This window comes from Podarcis liolepis, assembly GCF_965112155.1.
Source record: "Podarcis liolepis genome assembly, chromosome: 2".
Classification (NCBI taxonomy): Eukaryota; Metazoa; Chordata; class Lepidosauria; order Squamata; family Lacertidae; genus Podarcis; species Podarcis liolepis.
In genome coordinates this window covers 102,597,539-102,616,197 of record NC_139555.1, presented here as the reverse complement: position 1 = coordinate 102,616,197, position 18,659 = coordinate 102,597,539, and the positions used below count along the sequence as shown (strand labels likewise).

Sequence of the window (18,659 nt, the reverse complement as noted above, 5' to 3'; positions counted from 1 at the left end):
CAAGTCATGTGCTTTAAGTGTCCATTGGGTGCGCTGTAAATGTATGGTGTGGATCTGCCTGCAATTCCCCCTAAGAAAGCCCATCCTTTGTCTGGCACTAGGCTCCCTGCCATAGCAGAACCAAGCACAGACAGAGGGATGCCTCCCTTCCTTCCTCCTGCCCACCAATAGAACATCAGAAGTAGGGTAAATGCCCCAAATAAATTCATACAACCACATAAAGTGATACAACCACCTTATCCTTTAATAATTCTTTTCTGATAATGGGACAAGCCCTCTTTGCTTGTGATTATCAATAGCAAGGTTAAATACTTTTTCTGAATAACTGGTTGCAATTCCTATCTTTTAATGTTTTTGTTCTGGAGAATTTTTTTAGCTGGTACAATCTTGCCATTTTACAATGCGTTCTCCCCTCTACGTTTCCACAGAGAAATAAATAAAAATCCATTACTTTCTGGAGAATGAATGATATCACATTTTAAATCCTGTCAATACATTTCACCGTTCATGACAAAATGAAGTCTTGTTATAGGCCCTATCTCTGCTAGCCCGCATCTTGACACGTTTCTCCTCCTTATTGTGGCAAGCTTTTAACATGCTGTTTTGTTTTCTGCGTGTGACTGCACATAACTCTGCAAACTGTCATTTCTCTCGGTGCAAACTGTTTTATGACATTTCATAGGAACGAAGCTACACACAAATAAATTGTATTTATTGTATAATCACCAGGAAATACATGGCCAACATACTTCATTGCCTAAATAGAAGTTTATGTTTGCATTTTAAAGGCAGAGCTTACTCCTGTTTTCTTCTGGATTAATATTCCTTTATTCCTGCAGTGAATTTGCATAGGTACTAATGTGCTTGTTTTAGAAATATAGTTGGTCTCTTGCCAAATAGTTTTGGGAAAGGGGTAGTTTCTTGCATGGAGTTTCTTGCATAGAGTATTAAAAATATGTTAACAGATTCCTCTAAGGAAGGAGAAAACAAATAATTATTATTTTGAGGTTTTAAATTTTAACTAACAGTCACAACAGTTCAATCGAATTATCATCCCAAATGCTGTTAAAAGCTGCCAGATAGATCCAATAATACATAAGGCGGCTTGCCAATTGGTCAGGTGATTCTTCATTCCTGGCAGTGACAAATACATGCTAGGAGTTGTTGCTGTAGAAATCTGTGCATTATAGTAGACACGGCTTTGCAAAAGGAAAGCAGTTCTCGTTTATTCGTCAGAACCATAATCTGATTATATTTAAATCTTTCTGGGCGATCCGTGTTCTGATAGCAACATAATTTTGTAAGGCAGCTGTTAAGCTAGTGACAGTCACCTAGACTGAGGAGACAGGGGGCTAGAGCATGAAAACTAGGCTCTGTGTGAATCTCCCCCGTGTGGTGAGCCAAAGTGTGGGATATAAAGCTGACAGTCAAGTCCAACATTCCGAGAGGACTAACTGCCTCCATGTTGCAGGCAGTTTTGTCACTTGGTCGGTTGCTGCAAGGAGTGTTAATTGGTAACTGCTTGGATGCAGTCTTCTCATGACTCACTACTATTTAGTGCATGGGTAGGGCAAACTAAGGCCCGGGGGCCAGATCCAGCCCAATCTCCTTCTCAGTCCGGCCCGTGGATGATCCAGGAATCAGCATGTTTTTACATGAGTAGAATGTGTCCTTTTTTAAAAAAAATGCATCTCTGGGTTATTTGTGGGGCCTGCCTGGTGTTTTTACATGAATAGAATGTGTATTTTTTATTTAAAATGCATCTCTGGGTTATTTGTGGGGCATAGGAATTCATTCATTATTATTCTTTTTCAAAATATAGTCCAGCCCCCCACAAGGTCTGAGGGACAGTGGATCGGCCCCCTGCTGAAAAAGTTTGCTGACCCCTGATCTAGAATATAGTTTATCTGTTATGTAACCTAAGCCTGCCTTCAGGAACAACTCTGTAAACCTGAATGAATCTAATAGTAAAGTAGTTTATGTTAATATGATTCAGATTCATGTGTGTTTTCTTAAAGAGGGACAGAAAGGGATTATCAACCAGGAAGGTATAATTATTGAAAGGACTCAAACGAGTTAGCAACCCACTTGTCACTGCATAAACTCAAACAGGGGATCATTGAAACTCTGCTAAATTATATAAACGTTCCCACACAAAGAACTCAAGTTTGGAGCATCTCTCCAGACCGTGAACTATGACCAGGCTTTAGATTGTTGAGTTGTGTACATTTAATATTTGCATTACACTTTTCCAACAATGGATGTTGAGCTCAAAGTGGCTCTCAATGACTGCAATAGCGCTAAAAGACAGCAAACATTGCAATCGTCGAAATATCAAGCACAACAGCATAAAAGGGAAATAACACAATTCTGTGATTCTGTAAACAGAGAACATCTTCATCAAAATGGTTAATACAATTCAGTAAAGTCATAGTAACTCATAGCATAGCTAGGATACTTCCTAATCACACGGAAGCTTACAAAAAAAAAATGGATTAGCAGTTGGTTGGCGTTCCCCACCCGAGGCAGCTATTGTGTTTGGGGTGCACCTTTGCCAGAGCAGCAACAATAATGCACCCGGCTCTGGCATGGTTTAGTGTGTTCTTAAGGGGCATAAAGGAACAGAGGTGCATTGCTCCCACTCAATGAAGAACTCAGATTGAGGTGAGGATCTCTACCGAAAGTTTTAATGCTCAGATCAGTGTGATATATAAGCAAAATGTGGGGTTCTGCATTGTGATAATGACTATATCCTAAGATTCAAATAATTAATCCCTTAAATTGCATATTTACCTACAAATCCCCGTTTGTTTCAACGTCAACTGAAAAGCCTGCTCAGGGTTTCAAGATGCGCATCATGTAAAAAATGAAAGCTGTTCTAAACTCCAGCAGCAACTCAAGGCTGCAGTGCAATAATTCAGTGTTATGGGAAGAATCCTGCTATTATGACCGATTTATGCAGACTCGAGGAGGCATGTTATGCTACACATGGACGTGAGGTCACATGCAACCACTTTACATTTTCCTCAGTAGTACAGAGTCAAAGAGGTCACCAGTGGTAAAGGATCTTTTGGATTAGTCTGTTAAATCAATGCATGAATTAAAGGCAATTTACATATAAATGGCCTAATACACCGGCTTTTAAATTAAATGAATTTTTAAAAGATTAAAGTAACAGCAGAAAAGGTCAGGTAGGCATTAAGTACACATAATATGATTTTTAAAGAATTGCTGGATGGCTGTCTTGAAAGCTGTAGTCATATTGCTGGCTTGTTAATATTTTTGTATTTTTAATTCAGAAACAGCCAGACGTAAGGAGGAGGAGAAAGGGGAAATGATCCGATAACAAGAGGATATCAAAGCAACATGATGTGTCGAAGCAAGGATGGGAGCACCTACTCTTAATAGGAACTTTATCTGCATGAACCCCTGCATCTTAATTAATTTTGTCAACATCTGGCCACAATCAAAACTTGAAACATATACTCCTGTGCATCCTGCTACAGGAAATGTAAGAGCAAAACAAGTAAACAACAGACAGTGTCCCGCAAAGATACAATCCATAACACACACGAAAACAAACTGTTCTCAAAAACAATATTGTTGTTGTTTAGTCGTGTCCGGCTCTTCGTGTCCCATGGACCAGAGCACGCCAGGCACTTCTGTCTTCCACTGCCTCCCGCAGTTTGGTCAAACTTATGTTGGTAGCTTCGAGAACGCTGTCCAACCATCTCGTCCTCTGTCGTCCCCTTCTCCTTGTGCCCTCCATCTTTCCCAACATCAGGGTCTTTCCCAGGGAGTCTTCTCTTCTCATGAGATGGCCAAAGCATTGGAGCCTCAGCTTCAGGATCTGTCCTTCCACTGAGCATTCAGGGCTGATTTCCTTCAGAATGGATAAGTTTGATCTTCTTGCAGTCCATGGGACTCTCAAGAGTCTCCTCCAGCACCATAATTCAAAAGCATCAATTCAGCCTTCTTTATGGTCCAGCTCTCACTTCCATACATCACTACTGGGAAAACCATAGCTTTAACTATACAGACCTTTGTTGGCAAGGTGATGTCTCTGCTTTTTAAGATGCTGTCTAGGTTTGTGCTGTAGTTGCTTTGAAACTATTTCAAAGGCTTGTTCTCATGCGATGGTTTACCCCTGCTCCCTGTATGCTTACAGTTCAATAAAAAAGCAGGAAGCTCCCTCACACTGTTAGATCGTTTGTCAGGGTTTACTGGCAGGGTTTACTCTCCAGGGTTTCAGACAGGAGTCTGTTTCCAGTTGTACTTGAAGATGGCAGGGATTGAACCTGGGATGTTCTGCATGCAAATAATGTATGCTACCAAGGGACGCGGGTGGCGCTGTGGGTTAAACCACAGAGCCTAGGACTTGCCGATCAGAAGGTCACGGTTCGAATCCCCGCGATGGGGTGAGCTTCCATTGCTCGGTCCTTGCTCCTGCCAACCTAGCTGTTCGAAAGCATGTCAAAGTGCAAGTAGATAAATAGGTACCGCTCCAGCAGGAAGGTAAACAGCATTTCCGTGCACTGCTCTGGTTTGGCATAAGCGTCTTAGTCATGCTGGCCACATGACCTGGAAGCTGTACGCCTGCTCCCTCGGCCAATAAAGAAAGATGAGCACCGCAACCACAGAGTCGGCCACGACTGGACCAAATGGTCAGGGGTCCCTTTACCTTAATGTATGCTACCACTGAGCTATGTGAAGCTTCATAAAGCCACATCCTTTGGTATGTCCAACAGAAATGCCAATGATACATTATAGCAGTATAAACCAGAAATATATATATTGCGCCATTTTAAGAGCCTTTTTCCTTTCCTGGAGAATCATAGGTGAGGGAGGAAAGATCTAGCTGGGAGAACTCGCTTTACATTCCTGTGCTGCAAGTGAAGGATAAAACAAAACTAAAACCCATGTAAAAGCAGCATGGAAGAAGAGAGTGACCTGTGTTGATTAAATGCGAGAAAACACCGGATTTTAAATGAAGATATGTTTTCCTTGAGGAGTGGAGTAGTTTTTCATGCATATCCCATGCTCACCTCGTCATAGTTGCAAGAAACCCATCATTTTGAAGAGGTGCGCTGTATCAGATAAGGAGGCAGTGTGCAATATTTCTTCCTTCTATCCTTCTTGCCAGATAGTTTTACCTTACTGAAATCTTTAGGGTTTCAGTCACGTCACTAATCCATCTAGCTTGGTAGCGAATGTGTTCTAACCACTGAACTGTGCCTTTCCACAAATATCCATTCACGGATTTCTAGCATGATCCAACAGCATCCAAACTGGACCCCAGCTAAAGCCCATTCCAGACCTGGGCCAAGGCCCAGCAGCCCATTGACCAGGCTTCCTCTCTGATAACCTTCAAGAAACAACCACAAACGCTTTCCTGTAGGTTTCCATGAGGTTTGGTTGTTCTCACTGTTATGAAAGTCAGTGGGCAGATTTTATTAGTTTTACTTTGTTTGATAATATCATCATCACTGTCATCGTCATCCATTTATTATAACATATAATTCAGTATAGAAATATTCAATCAACAGAAATATAATAGGTCTTGTTTGTCACTCTCTAAAACGATGACCCAAAATTCATTTCATTGGTTTTACGTCCTTGTAGCGTAAAGTCCACCTAGCAATCCATCCAACATGGCTTTGCTAGTGTTTAGTCATCATTTATTGCTCTAGCTGCAACTTGTCTTTTCATATGACCCCTTAACAGTCTTAACTATGGTTTGCAATAAACCGTAGTTTATCACGGCATTCAAAAGCAGCCAACATTCTCAACTTCTGCTGCTAACGCTGAACGGCCCACTAACTTGCATAGTTTCAATAAGACTTTTATTCCAGGAAAAAAATCATACAAACTGTTCATTAACACATGGAAGAAGTTGTTGAACTCCAACAACCATCAGCCTCAGGTGGGAGTTGGGAGTTGTAGTGCAGCAACATCCAGTGGCGTAGCGTGGGTTGTCAGCACCCGGGGCAAGGCAAGTAATTTGCGCCCCCTAACCCATGGATTTGCGTCCCCTAACCCGTGGATTTGCGCCCCCTAACCCTAACCCCCAGATGTTGCGCCCGGTGCGGCCGGCCCCCCCTGCACCCCCCATGCTACGCCACTGGCAACATCTCCAGGGCCCCAGATACCTTGTTTCTGGCCTAATGCCTCTTCACCTCCCCTGCCTTCCTTCTGTGTGCCTTCACCTGCTCCCAGTGCCTCACAACTTTCCTAATCACGACCCCATCTCAATCAGCTGGTGAATATGCATTCTACTGACTTGACCCAGACCTATAGGTACCAGGGCAGATAACAAGAGCTTTGAATAAGGCATGTGATAAAATGGGAACACAGAAATGATGCGGAAAATGAGGAAGTTATTTTAAAAAAAGAGCCCATATGTATTAAACAAGTCCCAAACATAACCCAGAACAATTAAGGCTAAATTTAAGTGCATAAAACAGCCTTTGTAGAAATACTTGGAAGTGTTTCTTTATTTTTATAATGGTGACAGCAGAAAAGTCATTTTAGCAAGCTCTTTCTACCAGGCAGAAATACTTAAATCCTTTTTGTCTTATTACCTTGCTGAATTAGTATTAATACATCCTTTAAAAATTAATCAGTTAAAAAGCTCCCAAGGCACTATAACCCACTTTCCTGAAATCTGATGGTAGAAGTTACATTTTTCCATTTGACTTCTTCACAACTCAGCCACCCTCATCTATAAGAAATATCAAGAAAATAATTATTTTATTAAAAGATACTCAAGGTTATCACAATGGAAAATTCTCAAGTAATAATCTGATAGTAATCTAGCGTCGAGCATATTAGAGGGGCAGAGAGAGCTGCGCTCAAACACTTGGACCTTTATAATAAAGATCTGCTGACTATTGCTATTAAGACTTATCTAAACTTTTACCACTTGTAAGCCTGATCTCCTTGCTGCATTTATCCTGGCTACTTTCTACTAAACTCTTTTAAAATGTTTCACTGAGGTTTCCTATTCAGTGTTCTGAGCACCTTACTAAAACACTATACGAAGGTTATCCTTGATGTTTACATACTTGAACTTGCAAGGTCAAGGAAAATCAACTTTGGGCACCTCTGCAACATCATTCTAATAATGAACCTGAGTTGCAAGTGCAAAGTTGTGCCCACACAACCACATTGCCCTTGCAGGTGAATTCAAGAAAGCTACATTGCTGAATTCAAAATAAATAAATAAATATCACGGCCTCAAAACCCAAAGCAAAGATCCAGAGCACAGCATGGCCACTTACACGTTGCCATAAGAGTAGAAATTCATTGCCAAGTGGACAAAATATGGCACTGGTCTGAACAAAAGTTGCATATGCTAATTTATATGAATAGATGCAAATCTAGAAATAATTGGCATAGTTTTAAAAAGGAACACTATCACAGTGGAGAGTACTGTGACCAAGTGATCCTGCTCAGTCTGCTAATCTAGGCATTAACTGTTCATGGGCAACTTCAAAACCACCGCTCTCCGTCACCCTAACAGTGGTCTATCTATAGATGGGACTTGGATCAGACTGTGCTTCAAACTAAGGATTATCCTCTGTAATGCAGCGCTGGATGGCTTCAATATCCAAAATTTGGTCTCACTATGGAATGGTGGTTGATGCAAAAAGCCTCATTTTGCAGCTTGCTGACAGATTGTGGATGGTGCAGAGGTTACTGACTCCCACTGCTCATTCCAATGGACCCTAAAATGGGATTACGCCCTGTGACAATTCCAAGCCTTGAATATGCCATGGGCTTATTGCAGCTAGGTCTCCCTTCTAAAAGACTAGAAATTAACTGGTTGCTATTCCAAAGCACTGGTTACTATTCCAAGCGAAACAAAACAAACAAACGAAAAAAGCAAAAGGGGGGGGAACCAGCACCCCCATATAAAGTTATAGGCAATCGCGTCAGAGAAAAGAAAAAAGAGGGCATGAACTTAAGCGAAGAAAAGGTCATCCATTAAAAGGATTTAGGAGGAAATGCTTTACACAGAGAAGAGTTGTAACAGAAAATAAACCGCCTCAGGCAGCCTTTCCAACTACTGATATAAACTTTAAAAAGGAAACAAGTACTTGAAGGACAGAACTATTGTGCAGAGAGAGGTGACTGGCCTTTGGAAAATAGGATTTTCTAGTCGCGCTCCATCTTGAGAAGAGAGAGAGAGAAATCTTGCACATTTTACTCCTGTGTACAGCCCAGAGCACCAGACAATATGCAGCTAGTGTAATGCCAATAAAAAGGACCTCTGACACGAAACTGAAATGAAGAGAAGTAATAGGGGGAAACCAGTCAGAGAGCTTACATATATGCCAGTGGTTGCCGACACTTGCTGCTCTCCAAAGGGTTGACAACACCACGCCTACCAGTGCTGTTCGTGTTACTTCGGGATATGTACTGTTTCGCTAGATGTATACAGCCTTGAGGCTTCAGAACACTTCCCTGACAGACAGAATGAGCAGAGGAATTTGTTTTGGGAATGGGATCTGGAGGTGCACACTGGATACAGACCCACATGAGAACAAGCCTTTTAAATAGTTTCAAAGCAACTACAGCACAAACCTAGACAGCATCTTAAAAAGCAGAGACATCACCTTGCCAACAAAGGTCCGTATAGTTAAAGCTATGGTTTTCCCAGTAGTGATGTATGGAAGTGAGATGAGAGCTGGACCATAAAGAAGGCTGATTGCCTAAGAATTGATGCTTTTGAATTATGGTGCCGGAGGAGACTCTTGAGAGTCCCATGGACTGCAAGAAGATCAAACCTATCCATTCTGAAGGAAATCAGCCCTGAGTGCTGACTGGAAGGACAGATCCTAAAGCTGAGGCTCCAATACTTTGGCCACCTCATGAGAAGAGAAGACTCCCTGGAAAAGACCCTGATGTTGGGAAAGATTGGGGGCACAAGGAGAAGGGGACGACAGAGGACGAGGTGGTTGAACAGTGTTCTCGAAGCTACCAGCATGAGTTTGACCAAACTTTGGGAGGCAGTGGAAGACAGGAGTGCCTGGCGTGCTCTGGTCCATGGGGTCACGAAGAGTCGGACACGACTAAACGACTAAACAACAACACAGCACCTTTTTTTTTCTTTTTTGCTAGCCTAGATACCACCCAGTTGCCAGAGACCTGCCACATTCTAACTCACTCATCCCAGAAGATTTATGGTTCGGACTGCACCCATCATCAATTCAAATGCAAACAATTGGGTAAAACAGGAGGAGGGGCCTGTAGTCTTTTAGATGTTGCTGAACTGCAGCTCCCATCAGGCTCAGCAAGCATAGCCAATGGCTAGGGGTGATGGGAGTTGTGGTTCAGCAACATCTGGAGAGCCAAAGGTTCCCCACTTCTGGGCTAAAATTAATCTAATCCGGTGTAAGCCCTGTTTAAAATGCCAAACATTTTATCAGGGAAGGGGATAAAAAGGAATATCCCCCTTACTGATCCCTGAGTTAAATGCTCTGCCATTTTAAATAATGTGTCCACCATTAGCTGGCAAAAAGAATAAGGCTGTTATTCTTTCCAAGACACACAGCCTTTTATTTTATCATTCTAAAGTGAATAGACAATGCTGTAGCATGATGCCACTCATTACTAAGCTCACTCACTGCCTGGTGCAGCTCAGTCGTTGATTTATAGCCTTCTGGCTGACTTCCCTGCTTTCAGGAATGTAAAGACCCAGGATCTGTGAATAATCAGCTCCCAGGTCTCCCTCTCACATACTCCTCCATTTGGTAAAAGGATCTGTGGAGTAGATTATGCTTGTGTTTACAGTCTCAGCTGCAGACCTAGAGCTTGAGATAGCTTTTCGCTCTGGACTGCAAAAGCATTTTATGGATCTGGTGCCAGCCTGAGTTATATGAGGGTCCATTACCAGGCATCAATTGCAATCAAAATCTACCTCACAGTCCTATTTTAAAATGAGTGGTTCTGCGTAGCTACTTCACATTGCAAACCAGTGAGAGGTATTCCTTATTCCGTTCCCATGCCCACCCTCCACGACACCTTTTTGCAATTTCATCAATCAACAGCTGCAAAGTAAACACTTCCCACGTTATGGTCATTTAGCTGCAACTTCCAGAAGGGGTCGCAGGGCATAGCTTGTTGCTGAAGGTCCACAGTTCAATCCCTGGCATACACCAATTGAGAATCGATCAGGAAAGACCTCCATTTGGGCCCTAGACAGCTGTTCAGCCAAGTGAATTATAAGACAGTTCCATATATTCATGGCTCCCAGTTAGCAAGGCTGCTGAAAGTTCATTACTACATGGTGGAAAACACAGATTTACCCAGCTCGTAATTGTCAACTGTATTGTGGAAACCAAACACCATTTTCCTGAGCCAGTTGAGAATGTCAAACAAACCACTGAACATACACAACTCAGTAAGCAGTGGGGTAGAATGCTGGAGGGGGGGGGGCTCACATCTGGCAACCAATGCACCACTTGGGTTTCAGAAAAGGCTGAGACACAAATTTTCATGGCTCTCTAGCAGCTATGGTAGCCCATTTACCAGAAGTAATGTATTTAGCATTAACTCTGGAAGTGTGTACTCAATTTTGACCAAAGAAGCCTCCTAAACTATACAGCCCTATACCCACAGGTCTCAGGGTGGTTCACAACATAAAAATCACAATATAAAAATACAAAATACATAATAAAAGCAACCCAATAACCCACCCTCCCCAACACATTTTAAAAGGACATTGGATGTCAATCAACCAAAGGCCTGGTTAAAGAGGAATGCTTTTGCCTGGCACCTAAAGGTGTATAATGAAGGTGCCAGCCGAACCCTCCACTGAGGAGAACATTCCACAAGCAGGGAACCACTGCAGAAAAGGCCCACTCTTGTGTTGCCACCCTCCTGACCTCCTCCACAAGAGGAGGAAGCACACAAAGAAGAGCCTCAGAAGATGATCTCAGGGTCTGGGGAGATTCATGTGGAAAGGGATGGTCTTTGAGGTATTTTGGTCCTGAGCCATTTAAGGCTTTATAGGTGAAAACCATCACTTTGAAGTGGTCCAAAAACTAATTGGTAGCCAGGGCAGTCGGACCAGGATCGGTGTAATATGCTCCACCCATCTTGCCCAGGTGAGCAACCTGGCTGCTGAATTCTGCACTTCAGCTGAAGTTTCCAAACTGTCTTCAGAGGCAGCCCTACATATAACACATTGCAGTAATCTTACCTCGAGGTTACCAGACTAAGCATCTGAAAGAACTTTCTGATGGTAAGAGCTATTTGACAGTGGAACAGACTCCCTCAGGAGATTGTGAACTCTTCTTCACTGGAGGTTTTTAAGGAGAGGTTGGATGGATATCTGTCTTGGATGCTTTAGTTGAGATTCCTGCATTGTGGGGAGTTAGACTAGATGACCCTCGGGGTCTCTTCCAACTCCACGATTCTATTATTCTGTTTTATGAACACCAGCCTATCCTGTTGCCTTCCTGTCTCTTGCAAAAGCCAGCCGTGGATACCATCAGTGGAAGCATCCAAGAAATAGTTTTGTGCTTGTTACCTTGGGTGCTGATGCAAAGTACCAATATAAATAATCAACTCTAACCATCCTTCCTGATTAAAAGGGAATAACAAGTGCTGGAGTGAGCAGTTCATTACTGTCTCTACAACAAGAGTTTGTGCTAACAAGTTACTCTCCGGTTGCTATCATTCAATCATGCTGCTAATAGGAACACTTTTACAGTAATTGGTGTGTTTCAGACAACATAAGAAGTTGAATGGTTGCTGCATTCATTAATGATTTGTGGCGACTTTCATGGTAAAGATGACAACGTATTAGTTTACCAGATGCCAGATCATGCTATGGGCCATTAACGAGAGGGTGTTCTCTGTATGCTCACAGAACAAATAGCAGCTGGTTTATTCTTCAGCATGCCGACATAATCACATGCATCTCATACTCAATTCACTACAATGCTGTCAGATGCATCATAAATTAACGGCTCCAAATGCTCATTAGCATTGCTTCATGTTAAAGCTGCATACTGGCCTGCAGAGATCAAGAGAACAAAGGCTCTGCTTTTAAAAAAGCAAACAAGGGATAATACACTATTTCTTTTCAAATCTATGATATATATATTTTTTCCTCCACAGCCATCTCTATTTACGTAACTTTTCTAACAAGTACACTCAGTCCAGAATTGAGTGCATTCCACGGTTTAGAACAGAATCTCCCCCCACCCACCTGAGAGTCAAGAGTGGTTTGAAAGCAAAGTTTTCTGCAGTGGGCTTAACAGTTTGCATCCAAACTCAACACATTCTTTATTAAAAACAAAAAAAGTTTTCAACATTACTAGTAAATGACGGAATATCAGAAGTAGTTGCAAAATGCACTACTTCAATGTATCAATCAGTTTCGTTTCCTAGTTTCTGGATTTCTGCTTCAGATTCTGTCTTTCACTTTCACCTATCACCATGCCCGTTGGTTGATTCGTTTTTCAAAACTCTATCTTGATTAAATGAAAAGTTGCATTATGTACTCTGAACTCCATGTATAATTCTTCACCTCTCCTTGCGTGTGACTCCCAGAAAGTGGTATTCAAGAGCTCACTGCCTCTGAAAGTAGAACACAGCCATATTTGCAAAATTCACTTTTGCGAATTTTAGGGTGACATTTGCAGACTAAACCCCTTTCAAGCTAGTTGTTTGCATTTTGAAGTGCAACTCCAACGATTCCTGAAAATATCTCCTTCAAGGCGATAGGAGAGGGGGAGAGCTTTTTTCCAAGTCCTAAATGCAGGCATCCCAATTTCCAAGTAGCTGTTATTAGCTTCTCTCCTCACTAAGTTTAGTGACCTTTTTGCTCCCAGCAGCAAAGGGTGGGGGGACCAGCAACACCTGTCCAGGACAGAAGGATTTCCTTGCTGATTTTGTCAAGGTATTTGACAAAGAGCCACTTAAAATGGTTCCTGAAGAGCAAGCACCCCAAATGTATCATCTTATTGGCAGTTTTGCTCAAGGGTATTTATAACTGATCTCTTACCTTAGCTGCTCATACTAAATCTTTATTATATGCATGCTCTGCCTTCTTCCATCATACAACTTGAGGCAGTGTGCCTAGGGTTCTCAGACTGGTCTCCCTCCCGGACAATCAGATCTTTCTTTGGTTACCCCAATAAATGGCTTGCGTAATACCAAATGCTCTCAATCTCAAAGGCTGTTAACAAAGACACATTCATCCCACATTCCCCTTCTTGGGTTACATGTATGCAATATACACCAATTTGATAGTTTATACCAATTTGATGAGGGACACGGGTGGCGCTGTGGGTTAAACCACAGAGCCTAGGATTTGCCAATCAGAAGGTCAGCGGTTCGAATCCCCGCGACGGGGTGAGCTTCCATTGCTCGGTCCCAGCTCCTGCCAACCTAGCAGTTCGAAAGCACATCAAAGTGCAAGTAAATAAATAGGTACCACTCCGGTGGGAAGCTAAATGGCGTTTCTGTGCGCTGCTCTGGTTCACCAGAAGCGGCTTAGTCATGCTGGCCACATGACCCAGAAGCTGTCTGCGGACAAACACCGGCTCCCTCGACCTATAGAGCGAGATGAGCGCGCAACCCCAGAGTCGGTCACGACTGGACCTAATGGTCAGGGGTCCCTTTACCTTTACCAATTTGCTAGTGGAAGAAAGAGGGGGTGGGGAATATCCAGGTCTGAAATTCTGAAGAGCTGTTCAAATGAGAAGTGTCGGTGACTACCATGACCTTAGGGGAGCAGCCCTCTTCAAAACAGTTTTTTTAAAAAAGTGCTCCCAGGATACAGGCATCCCTATGCTGAGAAGATTTTTTGCCTTAGCAGTGCAAAAGCTCTTTGTCTCCACTTCGGAAGTGGAACACACACTGAAGCTGCCAGGAGTATTGGCTTTATTATGTCATCTATTTTAGGTGATACCATGAAGCAGCTAGTTTGCTGGCCCGGCCACTTCAGGATCCATTATCGCTGAATGCATGTGAATGGGAAAGGACTGTTAGGGTGCAGGTGCCTGAGGATAATCTGACTTTGTCTCCACATCAACTTTAGAATCCATATAGTCATCTCAGCTGCATAATTCAGCTCGCCAGAGGATAATATTAAGCTGACGGAGGGTGAGACTTTGCAGGGAGCGGGCCAGAGGCAGAAAAGCATAAGAAGAGACACAACTCTTTGAGGTATGAGGATTCCCATCACCTACCCAAGGATGTGAAATACAATCACAAACAACACATTCATACAGAGGCCATAAACCTAAGCGTTCCACTTAGCAACTGAATGAATCGAACAAGAGAAAACTCACAGTTTGGTTTAGTTGTGCAAAGTTTACACATGTCATTTCTGGCTCAGATCAATTTCATTCTTATTTGTTCGCACAGGGAGATAATATGTTCAGGGAATGGTGTAAAAGGTAAAGGACCCCTGACAGTTAAGTCTAGTCACGAACGACTCTGGGGTTGTGGCGGTCATCTCGCTTTACTGGCCGAGAGGAGCGACGTTTGTCCACAGACAGTTTTTCTGGGTCATGTGGCCAGCATGACTAAGCTGCTTCTGGAGAAACCAGAGCAGCACATAGAAACGCCGTTTACCTTCCCGCCGGAGTGGTACCTATTTATCTACTTGCACTTTGACGTGCTTTCAAACTGCTAGGTTGGCAGGAGCTGGGACCAAGCAACGGGAGCTCACCCCATTGCAGGGATTTGAACCGCCAACCTTCCGATTGGCAAGGCCAAGAGGCTCAGTGGTTTAGACCACAGCGCCACCCACGTCCCCTCAGGGAAAGGTGTGAGGGGAGTTATATGATGGGACTTATTACATGCTTATATTGGGCCCATCCTACCCCTGTACAGACCTGTAAGATGACTTAGATCATCTGGGGAAAATTTCCTCAAGGAACCAGGGTGGTGACCCAAAAATGGGCATTTCCTGTCATTGCCCCTGCACTCCGAAATGCCCTTCCTTCTGCCAAACATGAGGCGCCATCCATCAGTTCCTTCGGACAACTTGTAAAAGCTCTCTACTCACCCCCACTTTTCCAAGGCTTTCCCTGATTGGACACTGTTATGACTAAATTCCTGCTTTTATCCATTTTTATAATATGGTTTTGCTAAGGTTTTTTTCTGATTTTTTATCTCTGTTTTTATGATGCTGCTTTAATGCGTTCATGTTGTATTTTCATACACAACTGAGAGGGATGTATGTATGTATGTACATTTAGAACCGTTTTAAAACAAATAATAATATACGTCCTGAAGAAAATGAGGCAACTGTCATTTCCCTCCTATTGCAATTAAACAGATGGTGATGATGATGATGATAATTTATTATTTATACCCCGCCCATCTGGCTGGGTTACCCCAGCTACTCTGGGTGGCTTCCAACAATAGTCCATCAAACATTAAAAGCTTCCCTAAACAGGGCTGCCTTCAGATGTCTTCTAAAATTCTAGTAGTTTTTCTCTTTGACATCTGGTGGGAGGGAATTCCACAGGGCGGGTGCCACTACCGAGAAGGCCCTCTGCCTGGTTCCCTGTAATTGACTTCTCGCAGCAAAGGAACTGCCAGAAGGCCCTTGGCGTTGGACCTCAGTGTCCGGGCAGAACGATGGGGGTGGAGACGCTCCTTCAGGTACACTGGGCCAAGGCTGTTTAGGGCTTTAAAGGTCAGCACCAACACTTTGAATTGTGCTCTGTCTCTGTTTCCTCTTTTGGAAAAAGAGTAAACTACGGAAGGAGACACCTGTGCACATTGCCTGTCTTGTAGGTGTTTAAGGAGCGATGTGGATCTCAGGTCTTGATTAAGGCAGGAATTTTGGCAAAAGTTCCAGCTAAAAGGCCTCCCACCCCACCCCCACCCCCCAGTTTGGCAGGAGCCTGATGTAAAAATGCGGCCTGTGCAAAACAGCACTCCCATACATCTATATTTCTGATTACACGGTTGTCATGCCTGCTATTCAGGGCACATGGATGCGCGCTGGACGGATTAGTTTTTCGTTGCATCAAATCGTTTCGGCTCTAGAGAGGTTAGGGAGCTGAGCAGATAGGTAGACGAGGCCTCTAAAAGACACCTCACATGTTGTGCCAAGAATTAAGCAGCAGGGGAGCAAGCCCACGTCTTACATGTGGCATTTAGGATTCACCAGTACAAAGAAAGAAAGGGGAGGATGCCGTCTGCTGAGCCTCTCATGCTTGATAGAGAGAGGGCATCTAATAAGTCACTCAAACAAAAGGGAACCGATAGGAAGGGATGGCATTTCTCAGAAGGGATTACTTGCTGCACAGCTTTGCTCTCTGAAGTGACGGTAAGCCTACACTTATTATAAAAGGTAAAAGCTATTGCAGGGGTAATGCAGGAGATGGAACAGAATGCCACAAACATTCAAGCCAACCTGTCTGGCCTACACAAAATATCTGACGGCGCCACATTTAAGCAATGTCCGAGCAGGGAATACAATCGGGACACTTCGTTCTTTGCTCTCCTGGTAGAAATTCAGGGGAGCGGAAAGGGAACATGCTTTTAAACAATGTCCTCCTCAACCGTCTAAAAGGAATTGGACCAAAAAAACGACAACAACCAGAAAATCCTACCATTTGCCCTACAATAAACATCGCCACCTTGAACTTTTCTTTAAGCTTTATAATTTAAAAACGTGGGTTAAGAAACAGACTGAAGGTCTACTACATATGATTGTCTTTGCTTTCCTCCGTTTTAAAATAAGCCTGTTGTTTTACTCTTTTGCTGTTGCTTTTTAAAAGGGGATTTATTCTCAACTTTAAAAAAAAAAATCTCCTTGCAAATTCTTCATTAAAAAGTACTGAAGTCTCCCTGCACAAGTTGTGGAGGGCATTGGGCAAAAAGCGTTTTATCCCTTCTGCCACCCACACCCAGGAAGTACCTCAATGGTTTTCTCAGATTCAGTTCCTGTCAGGAAAAAGCACCAAGGCAAAAGCCAGCTCCAGATAGCTGGAATGCAAAACAGGATGTTGTGGTTTCTCACTGTACTGTTGGGGAAAAGGTGGAGCCTATTCTCTGTACTGAGCACCGGATGTTAGCTCAGTGTGTCATCTGACCTGTACTGGAAGTACAGGGGAGGAGTTGTGACTCTTCTGATGGAGTCTGAAGGGTGCAGTCACATTTCTATGTACTGTTGAGTGACAGGAATAAAACATGTAGAAAGGACTCCTGTCTGTCTCATTTCTCCTCCCTGGGAGAATGCAGGGAGGGAGAGAGAAGCAGAGGGTGTGTTCTTCTCACGACTAATGAGAAGAATCGCCGGGTTTGTTTACCTAGCCTGCCGAGGTCGCAGACGGACGGTAAGCACAGTATCTCGCTCAATTGCCTCGGGGGAGGCCAGGTACCTCTGCCTGTGAGCCGAAGATACTAACAGTTCCTACTGTAAATGGGGCTCCATGTTTCTGGTTGTTGTTTTTTTAAAACTACTATATATTCCAGCTAAGCAGGAGTCAAGAGCTACCAGACTGTATATACAAGTCATTATATATCATGGGATAAATTTGTGGCGACCATATCCCCACCCTACAGGTGAAGTTGCACAAGACTGGCCTGAAGCCTTTCCCTGAGTACTGTTTAATAGGCAGAGTACACCTGCATTGGCTGCTGTAGTTGGTTCCTCTGAGGAAGCAAACTATTAAGTCACTTAAATAATGCAAATGGGAGTCGTAACCTAGTGACACTTAACTGAGCAAAACTGAAGAAAACACAGCGTATAATTTGAGGGGAAAGGAACAGAGATGTTTTATCTTTTTTTTTACCTCAAGAAACTTCAGGTGTTTCTTCAGGAGTTTCTTGAAGTATCTTGAAGTAAATAACATCAGACGGTAGGGAGACATTCAACCAAACATACAGAGGAGAAAACTCCCTCAGAATTGCACAGCCAACCAGGGCATCTGTTACCTCAGCAAACATCATGCTTCTCTGCCTGGATGCTAAGCAACATCTCCACCCACCCCCCTCTTGGCTAGTTGATTTTAACACTATCACTAGCTGAGTTGCAAACTGAATGATGCCTGCTGTGTACAAGGCCTGAAGAAAGAAAGACAAACTCTCACCATTTCTTTTGTCTCAGATTATACACTGTGGCTTGTTCAGTTTCCTCAGTTAAGTGTTATACATGGTGTAACAGTGTATATACATATATACATACATATATACATACATATATATATATACATATATACATACAGTATATATATGCAGGTTTTGGTGTCTTCGGGTGTCTTCCCGTGTAAGAGTTGGGGTGTCTAGGCGACGTTTCGACGAGGTCTCACTCGTCATCTTCAGGCTGGTACTTTCGGCTTCTTGTTACTGGAACAGAGCAGGATCTCAGTGTTTGAGTTCCTATAAATACTGTTGAGGGGGTGTGGTGTATAGCCTCCAACGTTCTGGGCAGAGAGGAAGTTCCCAGGTGGGTGTGCCTTTTCTTCTTTTGTTCATTAATTACTTGAGGGATATCTTGAGTGATTTCTTGAGTGATATTCTGAGTACCACTTAGGAGGGTCATTAGGTGTGGATTAGTTGCTAAAGCTTTCGTGTCTTGACCTCTTGAGCTTGTGAAGAGTTTTTCTGAGAAGATGGCTGTACTGCACTTAGTTGTGCTCTGGCTTGGCTTCGTGTATAGGGGCGAGCTGTGGTGT

The 18,659-nt window shown here is 43.1% G+C and overlaps 1 protein-coding gene and 1 long non-coding RNA gene across 6 annotated transcripts in view; one reads left to right on the top strand and one right to left on the bottom strand.

The window, feature by feature from the left end:
• Positions 1–18,659, bottom strand: part of FHIT (fragile histidine triad diadenosine triphosphatase) — a 1,028,662-nt gene that overhangs the window by 756,705 nt on the left and 253,298 nt on the right. The window lies entirely within an intron of this gene.
• On the top strand, positions 1,468–3,596 carry LOC310702253. The gene is made up of 2 exons (XR_014523405.1): positions 1,468–1,514; positions 3,300–3,596. It is a non-coding gene; the product is annotated as an uncharacterized lncRNA (long non-coding RNA).